Here is an 18,078-nt window from a genome sequence, read left to right on the forward strand (position 1 = left end):
ACTGATTCAAAGGGTGGGTTAGGACTACCTAATCTCCTGTGGTATTATTGGGCTTGTCAAATTAGAAATGTGATTAGTTGGAAGGTAGAAAATAGTTCCCTTTGGGTATCAATGGAATCAGCATTGAAGCATAGGGATATAATGGGCCATGTGCAGCACGGGCGGGGGGGGGGGGGGGGGTCTAGGGTTGGGTGCAAGTAAACCCTTGTGGAGTAAGGCTTCTGCAGGAGAAAAGAGGAAAATGGTAGTGGAGGAAATGCATAGACAGGAGGAGGCTGTAAGATGTACTAAGGCAGTGTCGCAGGCAAAACAAGGGCAGTGGGTGAACTGGGAAGGGGTGGAAAAAATATACTTTGCTCGTGTGTGAGCAGTCTCCACCATATCCTATCAGGATGCAAGGTAAGTCTCACCCAGGGGCGGTATACGTGGCGTCATAACCAGGTATTGAAATGTGTGGCAGCGGCAATAGAGGATAAAAGGAGAGAAGTCAATTCATTAGCAGCTAGTAAAGGGGTAAGGCAAATTAACTTTGTATGTCAGGGGGATAAACCTTGTTCCGCGAAGGCCAGGTGTAAAACCGACCAGTTGAAAAATGGGGCGGGCTGGGAAATGAAGGTTGATCTTGGCCAGCAGATGGCGGTACCTCCACATATAGTGAGTACTAAGCTACGACCCGACGTAATTCTATGGTCGGATTCAGAGAAGATAGTTTACTTCATTGAAGTCACTGTTCCTTGGGAAGACAGAGTGGAAGTGGCCAATGAGCTGAAGAGAGCTAAATACACTGAAATAGCAGAGGAGGCAGCTAAGCGAGGTTGGAGTGCACGATTAAGGCCTATTGAAATCGGTGCACGTGGGTTTGTGGCCAGATCTGCTATTGGCTTGCTGTCTGAATTGGGCATTTGTGGTCGAAGTCTAAGGCAGGTGGTTAGTAACATGTCTTTAGCAGCAGAACGGGCAAGCGAATGGTTGTGGGTAAGGAGAAATTACCCTTCCTGGGGCGCAAGCTAAGGTAAGCTAACTGGCTCATTACCCTTCCTGGGGCGCAAGCTAAGGTAAGCTAACTGGCTCATTTGTTTTGTGTTTGTGATGGACTGTGCCTAGGTTGATGGTACTTGGCAAAGGTTTTTTATGGTTTATGGTTCAGTCCGCATCAACGGGACGGACCAACCTAGCCAACTTAGACCATGCCTAGGTTGGTTAAGGGTATTTGGATGTTTGTTGTGGTAATATGGTGGCAGCATGGGGCGTAAGCTAACTGGCTAATTTGTTTTGTGTTTGTGGTGGGGCCTAAGCTAACTGGCTAATTTGTTTTGTGTTTGTGATGGGCTGTGCCTAGGTTGACCAGGGTTTTTATGGTTTTATGGTTCAGTCCACATCAACGGGACGGACCAACCTACTGTAGCCAACCTTGACCATGCCTGGGCTGGTTAAGAGTATTTTGGGTATTGGATATTTCAATGTGGTAATATGGTGGCAGCATGGAGGGGAGTGTCTCCAGGATGCTGGTTTCACTGTTAAGCCTTCATGAGGTGTCGTGGGACTAACTTAACGAAACATCGGTGAATGAGGGTGCCCATGATAACCCCAATGACATGCCGCATACTATATACTGCTGTTGGGTGGGCCATCTGTATTGTGCTTGTGACCATTTGTTGGCGGATTTGTGGGTAGTGTGCTTTTTAAAGTTAAACTTGAGCAGGGGCTTCTGAATGTGTTTTTACCTTGGATTTTGGCACAAGGGATTTTAACATCTAATCCTGTGTATTAATGTAATACTGATGTGTTATCCTTTAGATATTAACTCATTAATTTTCACCAATACACTTCAATACCCCTCACATGTAGAGGGCTTGTCCCCACTACAGTCAACACTGAAAACTTGGCAAGACTGTAATAAACATTTAGGCATACAAGGTCATATATGTAAAAATTCACCCATTGCTTTTAATCCTGACTTCCCTGTATTATGTCAAACTGACTTTCGCAACTGGACATCTCAGGGTTTAAACACTTTTTCTGACCTACTCATGAACAACTCAGGCTCATTTAAAACATTTAAAGACATTTGCACAGAATTTGAAATCCCAAGATCAGACTTCTTTAAGTATTTACAAATTTGTCATGTTATTTCTTCCCTACCTAGTAAGGAAATGGTCAGATTATACACAATACAGAATTTGAGCAATTAATTAATTCATTTAGCTCAGTTAAAGGAAAAATCTCCCAGTCATATAGAATCGTATCTGCTAACTCCTCTAATTCATTTCTACCTTCAAAACTAACTGGGAGCAGGACCTTGGGCTGTCTTTTAGCAATGAAGACTGGATACATTTATGCAATAAGATGACTTCTCCTTTAGCTACAAACATTTTAATTAAAGAAACCAACTACACATTTTTGTACAAATTCTATTTGACTCCAGTGAAACTTAATACATTTGACAATTCAATCTCACCTGTTTGTAGAAAATGTAATGAACTTTGAACTTTTATGCATTTGTTTTGGGAATGTAAACCTGTCTACTGTTTTTGGGAGATGGTCCACGAGGCAGTTCAGGATATTACTGATTGTGTTTTTGAATTGAATCCTATGCTGTAGGCATAGCCGTGGGAAGTGGGGGTGCTGGGGGTGCGGCAGCACCCCCTGCAGGAAAGCACGCGTATTTATGTGTCATACCACTCACGATCAGAAAAAAAGAAGCTCTCCGTCCCCCTGTCTATATTCTATTATGCACTAAAAAATTTTACATTAGACCTGGGAGATCTAAACAAAAACTACACAAATTAACAAAACAAACCTGAGGGAGATATCCTATGACGCTTTATGGTACGACAATATGCCATATTAAGTAGCTGAATATTACCGTGAGTTTCCCAAGGAGCTGAACACGGGCCGCCTCAATCTTCAGCTTAAAATGATGCATAGTGTTATCGGGGAGACTCGGTGCACCATGGTGAAAGGTGGCATGGATATTGAGTAAGCTCCATCCACAAACAAGAGCTCTCTTCAGCGAGGTAGATGAACTTATTCATCTGTGTCTCTGTTTCAGTGGCCTCCTCAGAGCGTTCTTTCTCTTCTTTTTGAAAGTGTAGGCTACACTGTGCGTTTCTGATGTTAGCATTTGTTGTAGGCTATATTTGTGATATGTGGATCAATTTAATGTAGGCTAGCCTATGAATATTGCGTTGTGTAGGCCTATGTTATGCATATGTTTTGAGTCAATGTGTTCTGTCTAATAATATGCTGTGCGATAGGGTCTTTAGCCTGTTTTGACACCCATGTCAGAAGCGTCAATAAGTATTAGGCCTACGTTTTATTAATGTTGGTGTTCAACAGTTTTATATTTTCGGTGCAAGGCTACAGCAACTTTGTTACCTTACTAGTGTAGCGTCAGATAGCAGACGGTTACTTTGTTTGCGTTATTTCAATCTGTGGTTTGCGACATTTTGTCGCATTTTTTCTGTAGTGTAGCCATAATGTTCTTGACAGTGATGTATGCCTGTGCTGTCTGTCATGCAATGTCCATTAACAGAGAAAGGCGTTTAAATAAAATACAATAACTTTTTTACCATTTCAATAAAGCCTATTTTTCCTGGCAAACTACCCCCCCCCCCTCCCCCCGACTACAGCACCCCCAACCAAAACTCACTTCCCACGGCCCTGGCTGTAGGCCTACCTGATGAATTATAATGAGGACAGCTGGTTTACATTGGAAAGGAAAACTGTGATCACAATACTTTGACATTTTGCCAAAAAATGTATCCTCACAAACTGGATCTCTCAATCTAAACCTACTTTGGGCCAGTGGCTGGAACAGATAGTTGCATTTCTCCCACTGGAGGAATTAACAAGTCAACACCATGGTAGATTGCATCACATCTCTGTGGTCCTCAGTATTAAAATACTTAGAGAGGAGGAAACAATGAATCATGAGCTACATGGGTAGGATCCCTCTTTTTTTCTCTCTCTCACTTTCCTCTTCACTTGTAACTTATGTGATGTCTGTTAATGTCCCGTTTTTATTATTAGAATATGTCTATAATGTCTGTCATTTCATGTCTGTTTTGGTGCTCTTGTCTCTCTTGTCTTGTCTATTATTACACTTTTTATTTTTTTCCTTCTTGTCCTTTGTGTGTGTATATCTGTATGAAAAATTACAAAATTGTAAATAAAGTAAATAATAAAGAAAAATAGCAAAACAAAAGCCAAAAAAAAAAGTTTAGCCTAGATTTCCTGTTCGTGGGTTGTTGAAGTGTGGACCATATACTGTAACTGCTCGATTGCAGCCACGTTAGCTAAAATGACATCTCGACGTGACGAGTAGCCTAGTCTATCATGAAATGTTCAGTTTATTCAATAGGCTAGGCTACGTCCAGAGTGTAGAGACTCGTAAGCCAGTGCCACCACCGCAACCTTGCAAAAATATCTGTCGGTTCTGGCATGCTGCAAGATAGGCTACAGTATGGGCACACTACACTACGAAACATAATGTAGGCTACTCAGTTTACCTTAAATTACCCCAGAAAACATAGGCTACCAAAACCACTTAAATGTAAACTATGCAGTATTGGCAATTTCCTTACAGTTTTCTCGGTTTTTGCTACTTTTTCGCTGGCTCTGTCATGACGAATGTCTGAGAAACTCCATCCCTACTTTCATTTCTACTTAAAACTTATAGAGGGGTTTTAAGGTCCACAGTAAGGAACTTATAAGGGCTAAAATTAGACTATTTTAAGAGATGTGAAGTGTTCATAATAAACATGTCAGGTCATATCTCCCATATTCCTTGGAAACAGCATGTTCCTGGACAAGTCCCCGCCTCCTAGGTTTTACTCCAAATGCCCTCAATGAAAATGAGCCTAAACTCTCCTTATAAGGCCAGCGTTTGTGTGTGTGTGTGTGTGATAACTCTGCTCTATAGTAGACAGGACTCAACCCCAGAAACGGAGGTGGGAGCATAAGTAACCCATTGTGTTGCTGCTCTTCATGCATAATCTATGTTGAACTGCATTGAGGCTGGCTTTGTTGATGACTCACTTTAAATAAGCCTTTATCATTTAGCTACAGGTAAACTATGCGGTATTGTAACAAGGTAGACAGGACTCCATGTCAGAAAGGATGTGGTAGGCTTTGACATAATTGAACATTAGGCAATAGGTATACCTAGCTCATCCGTTTAGCAGCACAGCTTCACGTTTCTCAGAGGACCTGCAAGACTGCTATCAACCTACTTCGCCTGATTTGCTTTGTTGGAGCCACACAGATGTCTACACAACATCAAAATGGTAAGGCCTAATTAATGGTCTATTATGAAATTGCAAAACGCATTGTTTAGACTAAGCCAAAGACCACATGGCATTCCATATGTGATTGCCGTATAAGTTACAGTAGCCTAATCTTAAGTAAAAACAATTCTCTTTCCACCACAGATTCTACAGTTGGAACAGTTTTTTTTCTCAGTTGGGTAGAGGCTGTGTTCTATACCCAAAATACAATATTAATTGTCAAATTCTGTCTTTCTTTTTTACTGGGACTAAACAAAAAACATAAACTTATGGCTGTTGGCAACATTATTTGTCCTTTAAATGCATCAATTTACATTGAAAAACACATTTGAGAGGTGGTATCAATTAAATGCACTGTACTACGGTCAGCTGACCAATTGCTGTTGGAAGTGCCCAAGTCCAGGCTAAAAACCAAGGGGGACAGAGCCTTTGCAGTAGCAGCCCAAGACTCTGGAACTGCCTTCCCCTCCACATCTGTGCAGCCCAGCCCAAGTCGCTTTCAAATACTCTCTTTTTTATTATTTTAACTCCTTCAGTCATTGTCTTGTTGCCCTTTTCATTTTTTTTCTTTCTGTCTTAGGTCATTCTTTTTTTTATTGCACTTAGCACTTTATTGTGAAGCACTTTGGTGCAGCTCAGCTGTCTGTAAATGCGCTATAGAAATAAAATTGGACTTGACTTGATTTGACTGTAGACCCTGTTTAAGAGGATTGATGGTAATACATAATCCTAAAAATAGTCAGTTCTGCTTGTAATTAGCCTGTCTTCTGTTGCTCTCTATTTCATAAGCGGTCAGGGAAAACCCATTCATTCTTTATTGCCAAATGTGGTGGCGATAGCTTTATGGTTATTGAGTGAAAGTAAAGGCTTGTAGAGAAACCGCAGACTCTTGTGTTTGACAAAGGCTCTCTTTTTGTCTTTCTTTCTATCTGTCTTTCTTTCTATCTTTCAGCCCCTCTCCAGCCCCAATCATCTTTCACTTTCACAGGTGAACACCCTCTTAAAACAGCGACAGGCAAGTGTGCTGTTGTCTCTGGAAAAAAGGTTGTTTTTAAAAGACAAAATGCAAAACATGAACCGAAATGGAAAGTATGGAAACTCAGGAAAGGTGAAGCCCAGGGCAGAATTTGTCTGGTGTTTGTATGGCATCACAGGAGTGAAGATCATATCCTCATTCAGAATGGAAATACGGTGAAGGTAGGCTATATATTCCTGGTTGTCACATACACTTTTTCTTTGAAACACTCATTTCTACAAACATGCCACATAGCATAGACCTCTGAAGTTCGCCTACAAAAAAAACTGCCATCTTTGAGATCCGGTATCTTGCGATTTTTCCTATGGGAAAATAACATGGGTTTTTAAATTACAGCGTGGAAAATAAGTATTGAACACGTCAACATTTTTTTCAGTAAGTATACCTCCAGTGAGGCTATTTGCATGAAATGTTCACCAGACATTAGTATTAACTTAGGTAATCCACACATATTAAAAAATCCAAACATTAATGTCCATAAGTAGAGTTATGAGTAAAAAAGTGGAATGGCACAGGGGAAAAAGTATTGAACACGCTAAGAAAAAGCAGTACACAAAGGCAAGGAAGGAATGGCAAGGAGCGACCTGGAATCTATACGTACTGTAGTTAGAGAGTAATTATCCCTCCTATCTGTGCAAATTAATATAAGCTGGGTTAGTACATATTGATCAGCTATAAAAAAGGTTTTTTCATTAAAGTTGTCACACAAGAAACATTTCATGATGGGTAAAGCAACATTATTGTAGCAAAACTGTTACATATCAATGGAACTGGTTACAGATGCATTTCAAAACTTCAGAATTATCCAGTAAACAGTATTGGAGCCATTATCTGCAAGTGGAAGAAACATCACTGCATCATCAGTCAGCCATGTACAGGATCTCCTCACAAGATTTCTGACCAGGAAGTCAGAAGGATAGTCAGAAGGTAATGCATTTCACCGCCATGGCCTCTATGCACACTCATGCATGACTATAACTAAAGAAAAACATGTTGAAGCTTGTTGAAAGTTTGCTACACAACATTTGGACAAGCCTATGAAATACTGAGAGCATGTATTCTGGTCAGATGAGAGCAAAATTGTACTTTTTGGATGTCTGTCATACTACACACCATATTTGGAGGAGAAATGGCACTGTGCATCACTCTAAAAATACCATACCAACAGACGGTTGCACCTGGAGGTGGAGGCATTACGGTGTGGGGCTGTTTTTCATCTCATGGTACTGGCAGACTTTATAGGGTTGAAGGAATGATGAATGGAACCATTTTTCCTGGGAGAATCTTGCCACCAGGACAATGAGGATGAGACATACCAGCAGGACAATGATCCAAAGCATTCAGAAAAGGAAACTCTCAATTGGTTTCAGAGAAAGGAAATCAAGGCCCTGACTTAAATCCAATTGAACAGTTTTGGAAGTTACCTAAAGATCAGGATTCACAAGAGGGACTCCTCTGTTTAAAAGAATGGGCCAAAATTACAACTGAATACTGCAACTGATTAGTTTTGTCATACAGGAAATGCTTTGAAGCTCTCATTACAAATAAAGGCTTTTCCACTAAGTATTTAAGAAATTTCAGTAGGCGTGTTCAATACTTTTTTCCTGTGGCATTCCACTTTTTTACTCATAACTCTACTTATGGACATTACAAGTAATGTTTGGATTTTTTCATATTTGTGTGGATTACCTAAGTTAATATTAATGTCTGGAGAAAATTTCATGTAAATAGCCTCACTGAAAGTATACTTACTGAAGAAAATGTTGATGTGTTTAATACTTATTTTCCCCACTGTATGCACCTGTTAAACTCTTGCAGGACGAAGATGTGTGAAATGCAGACGTTTTGCTCAACACACTTTCAGGGCTGCCAACTTTTCAAAAAACCTTGGAGTGAGATTTGGTGGGGCCAACCAACATGTTGCTGCGTACATTTTTGTTTGGCTCATTCAGCATTATACCGTACAGTAAAAAAAACGTACATCAGTGGTTCTCAGGTGTAGGGACCAGGCATGGACGGATTATGAGCTTTCGGGCCCCTGGGCCCAGATGTATTAAGGGCTCCCCACTAATTGTCGCATATGTGGAAGGGGGGTTTGGGGGTACTCCCCCAGATTTTTTTAATTTGTTTAATGTGATTTCCTGTATTCTGGTGCATTTTGGGGATGGGCAATACTAAATTCAATCAGATTCATAGCCTACATCCTGATTCCATGCAAAGGCTTGGGCTTCAGGCCCCCCTGACACCTTGGGCCCCTGGGTCTGGGCCCGGAAGGCCCGTGCAGTAATCCATCCCTGGGACCAGGGTCCCAGAGTTATATGAACATTGGTATCAAAGGGATCTACCCTACTACTAATTTTTTTTTGGACTAGATGCAATTTCCTGAATTCTGGTACATTTTAACAGGTTATTTAGATACTTCTATATAACAAAATAAAGCCAGCCTACGAAATTAATAAAAAGTAAATCATGCATAATTTAAAAATAACTCAATAGGCTACTTGGCTACGCAATAAGGTTTCCATTACAGCACCGCGGACGTTCAATGAACGCATGAAAGCGGATGGTTTGTTTGAAATCCCGACACTCTTTCAACTACATGGAACGTAATAGTGATCATCAAATACCTCCCCAGATTTCAGTGCCCATCAGTCCCAACATTTAACAATATAATCAAACAGTCCAAAAGTAAATTAAATATCAAACTAAACCGAAAATGTCATGCTTTTGAAGGCCTACCAGTATGCCGCTCCAAGAAACGCATGTCTCAAAATAAAACTCGCATAAGAAATAAAGGGCTGTCTCGAATACAATCCTGCCCCTAAAGGCCTGTACTTTGTCTTAAGACCCCGGCCATAATTTGAGGATTTACTGTATCTAAGTAGACAAACTGGCTTCAGATATCCAACAGAGTGAATAGAGATTGTGCAGTCTTAGCTGTGGTTAGTGACGTGATGCTGTTAATGGGGAGTTTTACATAGCCTAGTGTAAACCTATAGGTTATTATTTATTTGGCGTACCTATAAGGCTTTTTACCTTATCAAAAGTGAGGGGGACGACTGATGTCTTCAACACTGCGGGGATTTGGCGCTTGTCACTGTGTGTGACCGAAGCGGAATGGGAGAATGCGTGTAACAAAAAAAAAAAAAAAGTTTATGAGCGATTTACGCGCAAATGAGAGAATCCAATGAAAATGACAATGAAGCACTAAACAGATGCTGAAAACAGCACTGGTATTTCGCACGGCAAAAGTGTGTCTGTGTGTGTGTGTGTGTGTGTGTGTGGGGGGGGGGGGGGGGGGGGGGGGTCCAAACTAACATTTTTAAAAAGTGGGTGGGTGTTTTGTAAGAATTTAAGAAATGTTTGTATATTTTAACTTTTAAATGCATCAATCAGGTGCACTTTCAAAATAAATTCAGAGGTCAGACTTGCTTATTTTTATGGAAATATTTGTGCTGTAGCCTAAGCTATTTTGCACTTCAGAATTATAACCATGCACACACAGGTGGAATAGTTATAGTGATATTGTAATAAGTTCACAACCACAAAAACATATGCTACATTTCACAGTTCAGAAATGTTCAAAAATGTGTGTACATTTCAGCACTCCATGAAATTATGCAGAAGTGGTCACCTGTGTTATTCAGCTAGTTTATTTAAGATAATATATTGGTCATTGTAATGGCCATAGCCTATAGCCTACATGCTATTCCTTTTTCAGGATGTACCCATATCTGGACGATGTGAATGTTTGCATATGGCTTATGTCAGGCTTTATATCAATATTTGTGTCTCGTTATTTGATTTTCTTCATATTTTTGTATTAATGTCACTAGGAAGCATGCCAATATAAATATATTAATTTATCTGTAATGGGATTGGCTGGAACCTGACAATATAAGAACCATGATAGTGGGATAATCTATGGCTGAGCAATTTACAAAAATGTATGTAGGCCTACTGACAAATAGTTTACATTAGAATACATTATAATTTCGCCCCAATGAGGCTATGTAGAAATGTGTTGCAATTTCAAAACCGGATTACTCAGGAACCACTTATTGCACAGAGGCATGCTTTATATCCTCGTATTCGGTAGGTTTGCTGTTTATTGTGAAATAGGGTTTTCCACGTGTTGTGTGAAGGGTTAGTAAAATATTAAACCGAGAGTAATGGGTAAATGCAAATATGATTAGCCTAAATTGCACGTCGGTTCAATGTTAATTCTCTCGCGAACCATTTATCACAGCAACTTGGCGCTAATATCATTGGAAAGCTTAGATTCCGCACGTTCACATGATGTGTGATATCATATGTATAGGTTTAGTTTAGTTGAACCTCATCTGCCAGGTATTTGACCTACCAGGTTGACACAGCGTGAAAAATACTCAATAATACTCAGGGGTGAAAGTAAGCCGGTACTGGCCGGTACGGAGTACCACTAAAATATTTGGAGAGGGTACGCCGTACCGGATAGAGATGCGCGGATGGGCTAATATTTCAACCGTAACCGCATAGCAAAACGTATTATCCATCCGCCATCCATCCGCACCAACGTTTTTTGACCAATTTTCAAATCCGCACCCGCCCGCCATCCGCTGGTTGTTTTAATGTATATGGGTGATGCGGTGCTGCTGACGTGAGGCTAGAAAGCTCTTGCCTGTTCTAGAAAGACTGATCCAATGCAGCAAATATATTAAAAGGCCTACATTGGCTATGTTGTAGCCTATCCCCAGAATATCAGCAGAAAACTCAGTCTCTGTCTCGCAAAAGTCTCCAAATAAAACGCAGCCTGTAGCCTACAATTGTATCATTGTAATAAAAAACGCAATTTAGCACATCATTTCAACATGCTGCTATTTAGCCTACTAATTAATGCCTATTGTACTTTATTTTTTGCAAAAAGAAAGAAATCCTTAATAAAATAAAGTCATTCACATTATAGGCTACTTTACGCACTAACCCACCGCACAGCAGTGCAACGTGCATGTTTACATTTTTAGTAACAACTTGCTTGCTTGCCTTACACATCTAAGTTTTCCGACTATTTTTCTTACCTTCTTTTTTCCGCTGTGGATGTTACGGAGCTTGTAGAAGTTTTAGCGCTTACGTTCTAAACATCTCGCACTGCCATTGCCCGATGTCAGTTCTGAGTCATATCACACCATAATCTGTCTCCCTTTTAAATGCCTATTCCCTGAATGTAGGCTAAAATGACTATGTGTTTTATATATAATATCGAAACAAAATAACCCAGTCAGTCTCATCTACGAGATGTTTAGGCCTCCTCCAATACTGGCAGCTGGGCTCATAGGTTGCAGATTTGCTTAGTGGCCTACCAAGGCTCTGCAACGAGACGCGACATGGGAGATGAATCATCGGTCAACTTGCACTGTAGCCTATTCTACTTTCTTTTTGCACACTGGAGAGAAAAAACATGCTGGTAGGCTACGATAGGCTACTTAATTTAAACTTTGTTACCTTTAGTGTGTGTGTGTGTGTGTGTGTGCGTGCGTGAGGGGTTGCTCAGTGAAACATCGGAATACACCAATTCCGCAACACCGTCTCTGATAGATAAACAAAGCAGCATGTATAGAAGCAACTAGGCCAAACTGCCTGATGAAAATTTGACTATTTCAAAGTGTGCTCGTTTTTTTCGGATGTAGGTAACACAATTTAACAATGTATAGGCTATATTTTTTCATTTGATTGGTTCAACCGCCACCCGCCCGAATTTAATTAAAATTTTATATTTCTTCACGTCATCCGCCCGATCCGCGGTTTAACCGCGGAGTCCGCGGCTGTAACCGCGAACCGCGCATCTCTAGTACCGGAAAGAAAACTATACTGTCGCTGAAAAATATAGCACTTTCAGCATGACAACACAACTGCTAACGTAAAATTACCAGAAGCAACACGTTTCCCCCAAATGATATTTCATATACATCGTTCTGAACTGTATCTGAATTGTGTCTAAACCTCCCGTGCAGCTGGACAGATAACGAGCAAGCTATAGCGCGCGTACAGTAGCCTACAGTAATTGCGCCAACGTGCACTGGTATCCAAAGTGTTTTAGCAGACGGACGTTTCTTGGAAAGTCTCCCAAATAAAAAAAAAACATACAGGCTAAAGAAAAATATGTTGATGTTTAATAGCCTATTCTGGTTTTATGTGTGCAGTGTTTTGCTGGAGAGACAAGAGACAGACAGCGCGTGTACGGCTTAACCAGATCTTGCGCAGCAATAATGAAAGTGTTTTAGCGGACAGAAGTATGTTGCAGTCTCCCAAATAAAAAGGCATGTTTCATGATATACAGTAGCCTATATAAAACAAACGATTGGAAGTGGGAGCGAGCAGAGTAAATAGGCTAAATAAATAAATAAATGTTGAAATTAAGTGTGCAATTTATTCATAATCAAAAGCAGATACAGGTGGGTTAAAGAGTGATACTAGAGTGATAAGAAGTCCTAGTGAATGCTTGATAAGTAGACTATAATACAGTAAATAAACAAATAAATAAATAATAAATAATTAGGCTAAGTGAAATTTTTCATTATAACTCGGGCGGGCTGGGAAATGAATACGCATTATAATGGGGCGGGCTGGGAAATGAAGGTTGATCTTGGCCAGCAGATGGCGGTACCTCCACATATAGTGAGTACTAAGCTACGTCCTGACGTAATTCTATGGTCGGATTCAGAGAAGATAGTTTACTTCATTGAACTCACTGTTCCTTGGGAAGACAGAGTGGAAGTGGCCAATGAGCTGAAGAGAGCTAAATATACTGAAATAGCAGAGGAGGCAGCTAAGCGAGGTTGGAGTGCACGATTAAGGCCTATTGAAATCGGTGCACGTGGGTTTGTGGCCAGATCTGCTATTGGCTTGCTGTCTGAATTGGGCATTTGTGGTCGAAGTCTAAGGCAGGTGGTTAGTAACATGTCCTTAGCAGCAGAACGGGCAAGCGAATGGTTGTGGGTAAGGAGAAGTTACCCTTCCTGGGGCGCAAGCTAAGGTAAGCTAACTGGCTCATTTGTTTTGGTCGTGGGTAAGGAGAAGTTACCCTTCCTGGGGCGCAAGCTATGGGGCCTGGGGCACAAGCTAAGGTAAGCTAACTGGCTCATTTGTTTTGTGTTTGTGATGGACTGTGCCTAGGTTGATGGTACTTGGCTAAGGTTCTTTATGGTTTATGGTTCAGTCCACATCAACGGGACGGACCGACCTAGCCAACTTAAACCATGCCTAGGTTGGTTAAGGGTATTTGGATGCTTGTTGTGGTAATATGGGGCAGCATGGGGCGTAAGCTAACTGCTAACTGCTGGCTAATTTGTTTTGTGTTTGGGATGGGGCCTAAGATAATGGGCTAAGCTAACTGGCTAATTTGTTTTGTGTTTGTGATGGGCTGTGCCTAGGGTGATGGTACTTGGCTAAGGTTCTTTATGGTTTATGGTTCAGTCCACATCAACGGGACGGACCGACCTAGCCAACTTAGACCATGCCTGGGCTGGTTAAGAGTATTTTGAGTATTGGATATTTCAATGTGGTAATATGGTGGTAGCATGGAGGGGAGTGTCTCCAGGACGCTGGTTTCACTGTTAAGCCTTCATGAGGTGTCGTGGGCCTAACTTAACGAAACATCGGTGAATGAGGGTGCCCACTTGATAACCCCAATGACATGCCGCATACTATATAGGCTACTGCTGTTGGATAGGCCATTTGCATTGTGCTTGTGACCATTTGTTGGCGGATTTGTGGGTAGTGTGCTTTTTAAAGTTAAACTTGAGCAGGGGCTTCTGAATGTGTTTTTACCTTGGATTTTGGCACAAGGGATTTTAACATCTAATCCTGTGTATTAATGTAATGCTATATCATGGTACCACCAAGAAATAAAAACTACTTTCACCCCTGATAATACTCAAAGCATACCTAAAGCCGGGGAAATGCGGGGGGGATGCGCCTGGGATGGCTTCTGAAGTAGCATCGCAAATGAGAGAACATTTTGAAAATTCCACAGACAGGGGGTGCTCTTGAACCCTCTCACCGTCTCTGAAAGCATAACCGTGGCTCAACAGGTAGATCTATAGATAGGCTAAACTCATTTTTCAGGCATCTGACCGACCGGGTTGACACTTCAGCGTGAGAAATCGGGGGTGTGGCGTGTGAGCGTGTGAAACTAATCAAATGCGTGTGTCTCACGGCCAATGCGTGAGAGTTGGCACCTATGCACTTTTGCCCTCTGCCTTCGAGTGGCTCCTGTGATCTTCAGTACGTTAAAGGAGAATTCCGGTGTGATATTGACCTAAAGTGTGTTGAAACATGATACCGAGTGTGAACGTATGTCTCATAGCCCATCTCGGCTTGTCCCCTGCACTCCAAAATCTGGCGCTAGTTAGCCGATGCTACCAACAGCTTTTTCAATGGTGGTGCTTCGGCATCGGGCTAGCCATGCAAATAAATCACTGTTTTACACCATTTACGAGGCTCAATGTATCTCCACACTTCATTGGTAGAATTCCGAGGGCCCTGACATTTAAAACGAGACATTGAGAACTTTGAAAAAGCACTGGTAGTTTACTTACAAGACGATTTACTGTATACAGACAGTATCTTCACAAAGTTTAGCGTTTGCAGCCATCTTGAATTTAGTCACGATAAGTCGAGCGACGAGTAAGAATGAACAGGCATGATAAGGGATCAGATTCCAAAAATAATTCAGTGGAATCTGATCCCTTATATCTGATCCCAGATTTTGGAGTGCAGGGGACAAGACGAGATGGGCTATGAGACATACGTTCACACTCGGTATCATGTTTCAACACACTTTAGGTCAATATCACACCGGAATTCTCCTTTAAGACGGCAAACTTAGAATTTTGCTACCCCAGAGCTAACTTGCAATGCAACTTACTATAGGTAGTTAAGTATAAGTATAAGTATATTTTGATCCCGTGAGGGAAATTTGATCTCTGCATTTATCCCAATCCGTGAATTAGTGAAACACACTCAGCAAACACACAAGTGAGGTGAAGCACACACTAATCCCGGTGCAGTGAGCTGCCTGCAACAACAGCAGCGCTCGGGCAGCGAGGGGTTAGGTGCCTTGCTCAAGGGCACTTCAGCCGTGCCTACTGGTCGGGGTTCGAACCGGCAACCCTCCGGTAACAAGTGCGAAGCGCTAACCAGTAGGCCACGGCTGCCCAATTGAAGTTATAGCTTCAATTACAGTCTTTTTTAACTGCTTACACAGCTTGTCACACAATTTTCTAAACATGTCTTCCAAATAGCCCCATACCAAATCTGCAAAACCATACACTAATTCTCAGTGTTTGACTCAGTTTTCAATTTCCTAAAACACATTTTGCAAAACACCTCACATAATTTTCTACCTAACACACAAAAATCTAACAGGAAGTAACTTGATTTCGTTTTTTCAAATACAACCCATCAAAATGCCACTCTCATTCACCAGTGCTTCTCTCTCTCTCTCTCTCCTCACATGTGTAAACACTCATTACTTTACTGAACACCATCCAATCATTGCCTTAGTATAGGCCTATGAATAGATATACTCTCTATACTGTATAGGTATAGACCCTTTCTATCTGCTCCTAGAGGATTTCTGGTTGAAATGTTCAGAACCAAGCAGATACTTGAAAGGAAAATTATAGTAATTGGACTTTAGCTTACAGTAATGTTTTACAAAAAGTCGACTTTATGTTAAGCTCATCTTTTTTACTCTATTTTACCATTAGCTCAATACATTTTTCTGTGCCTCCAGAAATGGCAAGAATGCTTAGGAATGTTTGTTTCTGTAGTTGAAAGGGTCTATAGGCCTATGAATACACAACCCCCCCCACACACACACACACACAAACACACTTTTCTTTGGAAAAAGCAAAGTGATTTGGTTGTAGTCAGTCATTTCCGTCTTAGGCAAAATCAGCGTTTTTCAATACTCCATGTATATCTGGTGGTCATTGTATTTTGCTTTGTTTTTTTTCTTGTTGGCTGTAAAATACTGTATTCGCAACAGCAAATTATTTGGGAAAAATCACTATTTTTGGTATCAATATTGCTTGCATTTTTACTGTGTATTTGAACTTCTCTCTTGTATGGAAATACATATATACATAAAGCCCATGAAAGATAGAAGAGTTTTAGGTTTTGAGCAACAGTGTGTACATGTATCCAAAATGTCATATTATGACAAAAGTGTTTATAATGTGAGGCGAATGTTTGCTTTAAATATGTGTTTATGACATTTTGAATGTTGTGTGTCATTTTGCTGGAGATTTGAGGATAAATAGACATAGAGTTTTGAAAATGTGTGTAAACAGTTGTAAAAAACTGTAACACCCGGATCTCCTTATATGGGCAAAGATGGCAGCTTTGGTTCTTTTTTGTAGGCGAACTTCAGAAGTCTATGGGTTTTCAACCAGTGATCCACACCGCACCACAATCACATACCAAAACCAACCAACCATCATAACCACAACCACAAGTGGATCAACGCAACACTCTCACAAATCACACAGTGCACATGTGCAAGACACTTTTCCCACTGATTTACCTTACTATTTACCCATCATTTAAATCAGGGCCAATTACCTTTAATGTTCTGAGTTATGTTTAATGTTAAAGTATTTTAACAATATTATGTGCCTTATTTTTTCCCCAGCTCAAGCGTGTCCCTAATTTTGAGAAAAATATAAAGAAATACCTGAATTATACTGAATGTCATTTTCATTGGTGCAATCTGAATGGAAATAAAGGCAGTTTGCAGTGTGCAGCAGCAAAGGATTTATACTTGGCAATTGGCAAACGTTGGCTGATTGCCAGCACAACAGCAGAGCCAGCACTGTTCGAGTTGATTTAGATGTTGATTTACCACAAATCACATATCTTTAATTCCCCTCTTGCAACTGTTTTAATTAAATCATATTTGTTTTATTGTGTTTTATTACTCTTTTATTTATTTTGTCTTAACCCTCCATGGCATGAATCTTTTTTTTTTGTAGAAAAAATATTTTGCCCCATCTTTAGAGAGCTTGGGGGTCCCTGTTGCCCCCCCCCAAAGCAGAAAACAATTTGCTATATGGGTACTAAAGTGGCAAGGTTTTCTCTAGTTGTGCAGTACAATTGGGACAAAATAAGCAAGTTATGCATAAAATGTTCCCACTCAACATTCAATCCAACAATCAACTGTACGATGGAGTATTAGGGCCACACATAAAGAAAAAATATTTTTGCTATGACGAGATTAAACTCGACATTTCGAGAATAAAGTTGAAATATCATGTCAACTTTAATCTCGACGTGTCGACATTAAACTCAACATTTTGAGAATAAAGTTAGTTTGGAGAGAGAACGACCGCTCGGGACGATTGAAAGGGAGGACGAATGAAACATTCCAGTTTTCTTCGAGTGCAACAATGATTAGACATAGGCCTATATCATGTGGACAAAACATAGAACATATTAACCTCCATTCCTCAGCCAAATACTTTCCTGTTAGGTCCTTATCATGGAGTTACAGGCGATAAATGCGATGATCAAAAGTAAACGTCATTAGCGGTTTATTTATTGTAGGCCTATTATTAAAGAGTGTTTTTCATCTCAATTTCATTTCAAGGTTCAACTTCATGCTTATGCATTAGACTAGGCATACTAAGTGCTCTCCCCAATCCTAGACTTTCACATTGCTTGTTTGTTTGTAATGGATGCAAAACAGCCGACATGGCGACTTTGTCGACATGG

The 18,078-nt window shown here is 40.6% G+C and overlaps 1 long non-coding RNA gene across 1 annotated transcript; it reads left to right on the forward strand.

Moving 5' to 3' along the window:
- The first annotated feature begins 4,934 nt into the window (after nt 1-4,934).
- LOC143122938 (uncharacterized) lies at nt 4,935-17,324 on the forward strand. Its single transcript, XR_012986773.1, has 3 exons — nt 4,935-5,288; nt 6,241-6,485; nt 17,000-17,324. It is a non-coding gene; the product is annotated as an uncharacterized LOC143122938 (long non-coding RNA).
- Nucleotides 17,325-18,078: the final 754 nt, after the last annotated feature.

This window comes from Alosa pseudoharengus, unplaced genomic scaffold, assembly GCF_046254945.1.
Source record: "Alosa pseudoharengus isolate Yale_2024_CS ecotype anadromous, Long Island Sound unplaced genomic scaffold, YU_APseudo_1.1 YU_APseudo_1.1_scf_14, whole genome shotgun sequence".
Taxonomy (NCBI): domain Eukaryota; kingdom Metazoa; phylum Chordata; class Actinopteri; order Clupeiformes; family Clupeidae; genus Alosa; species Alosa pseudoharengus.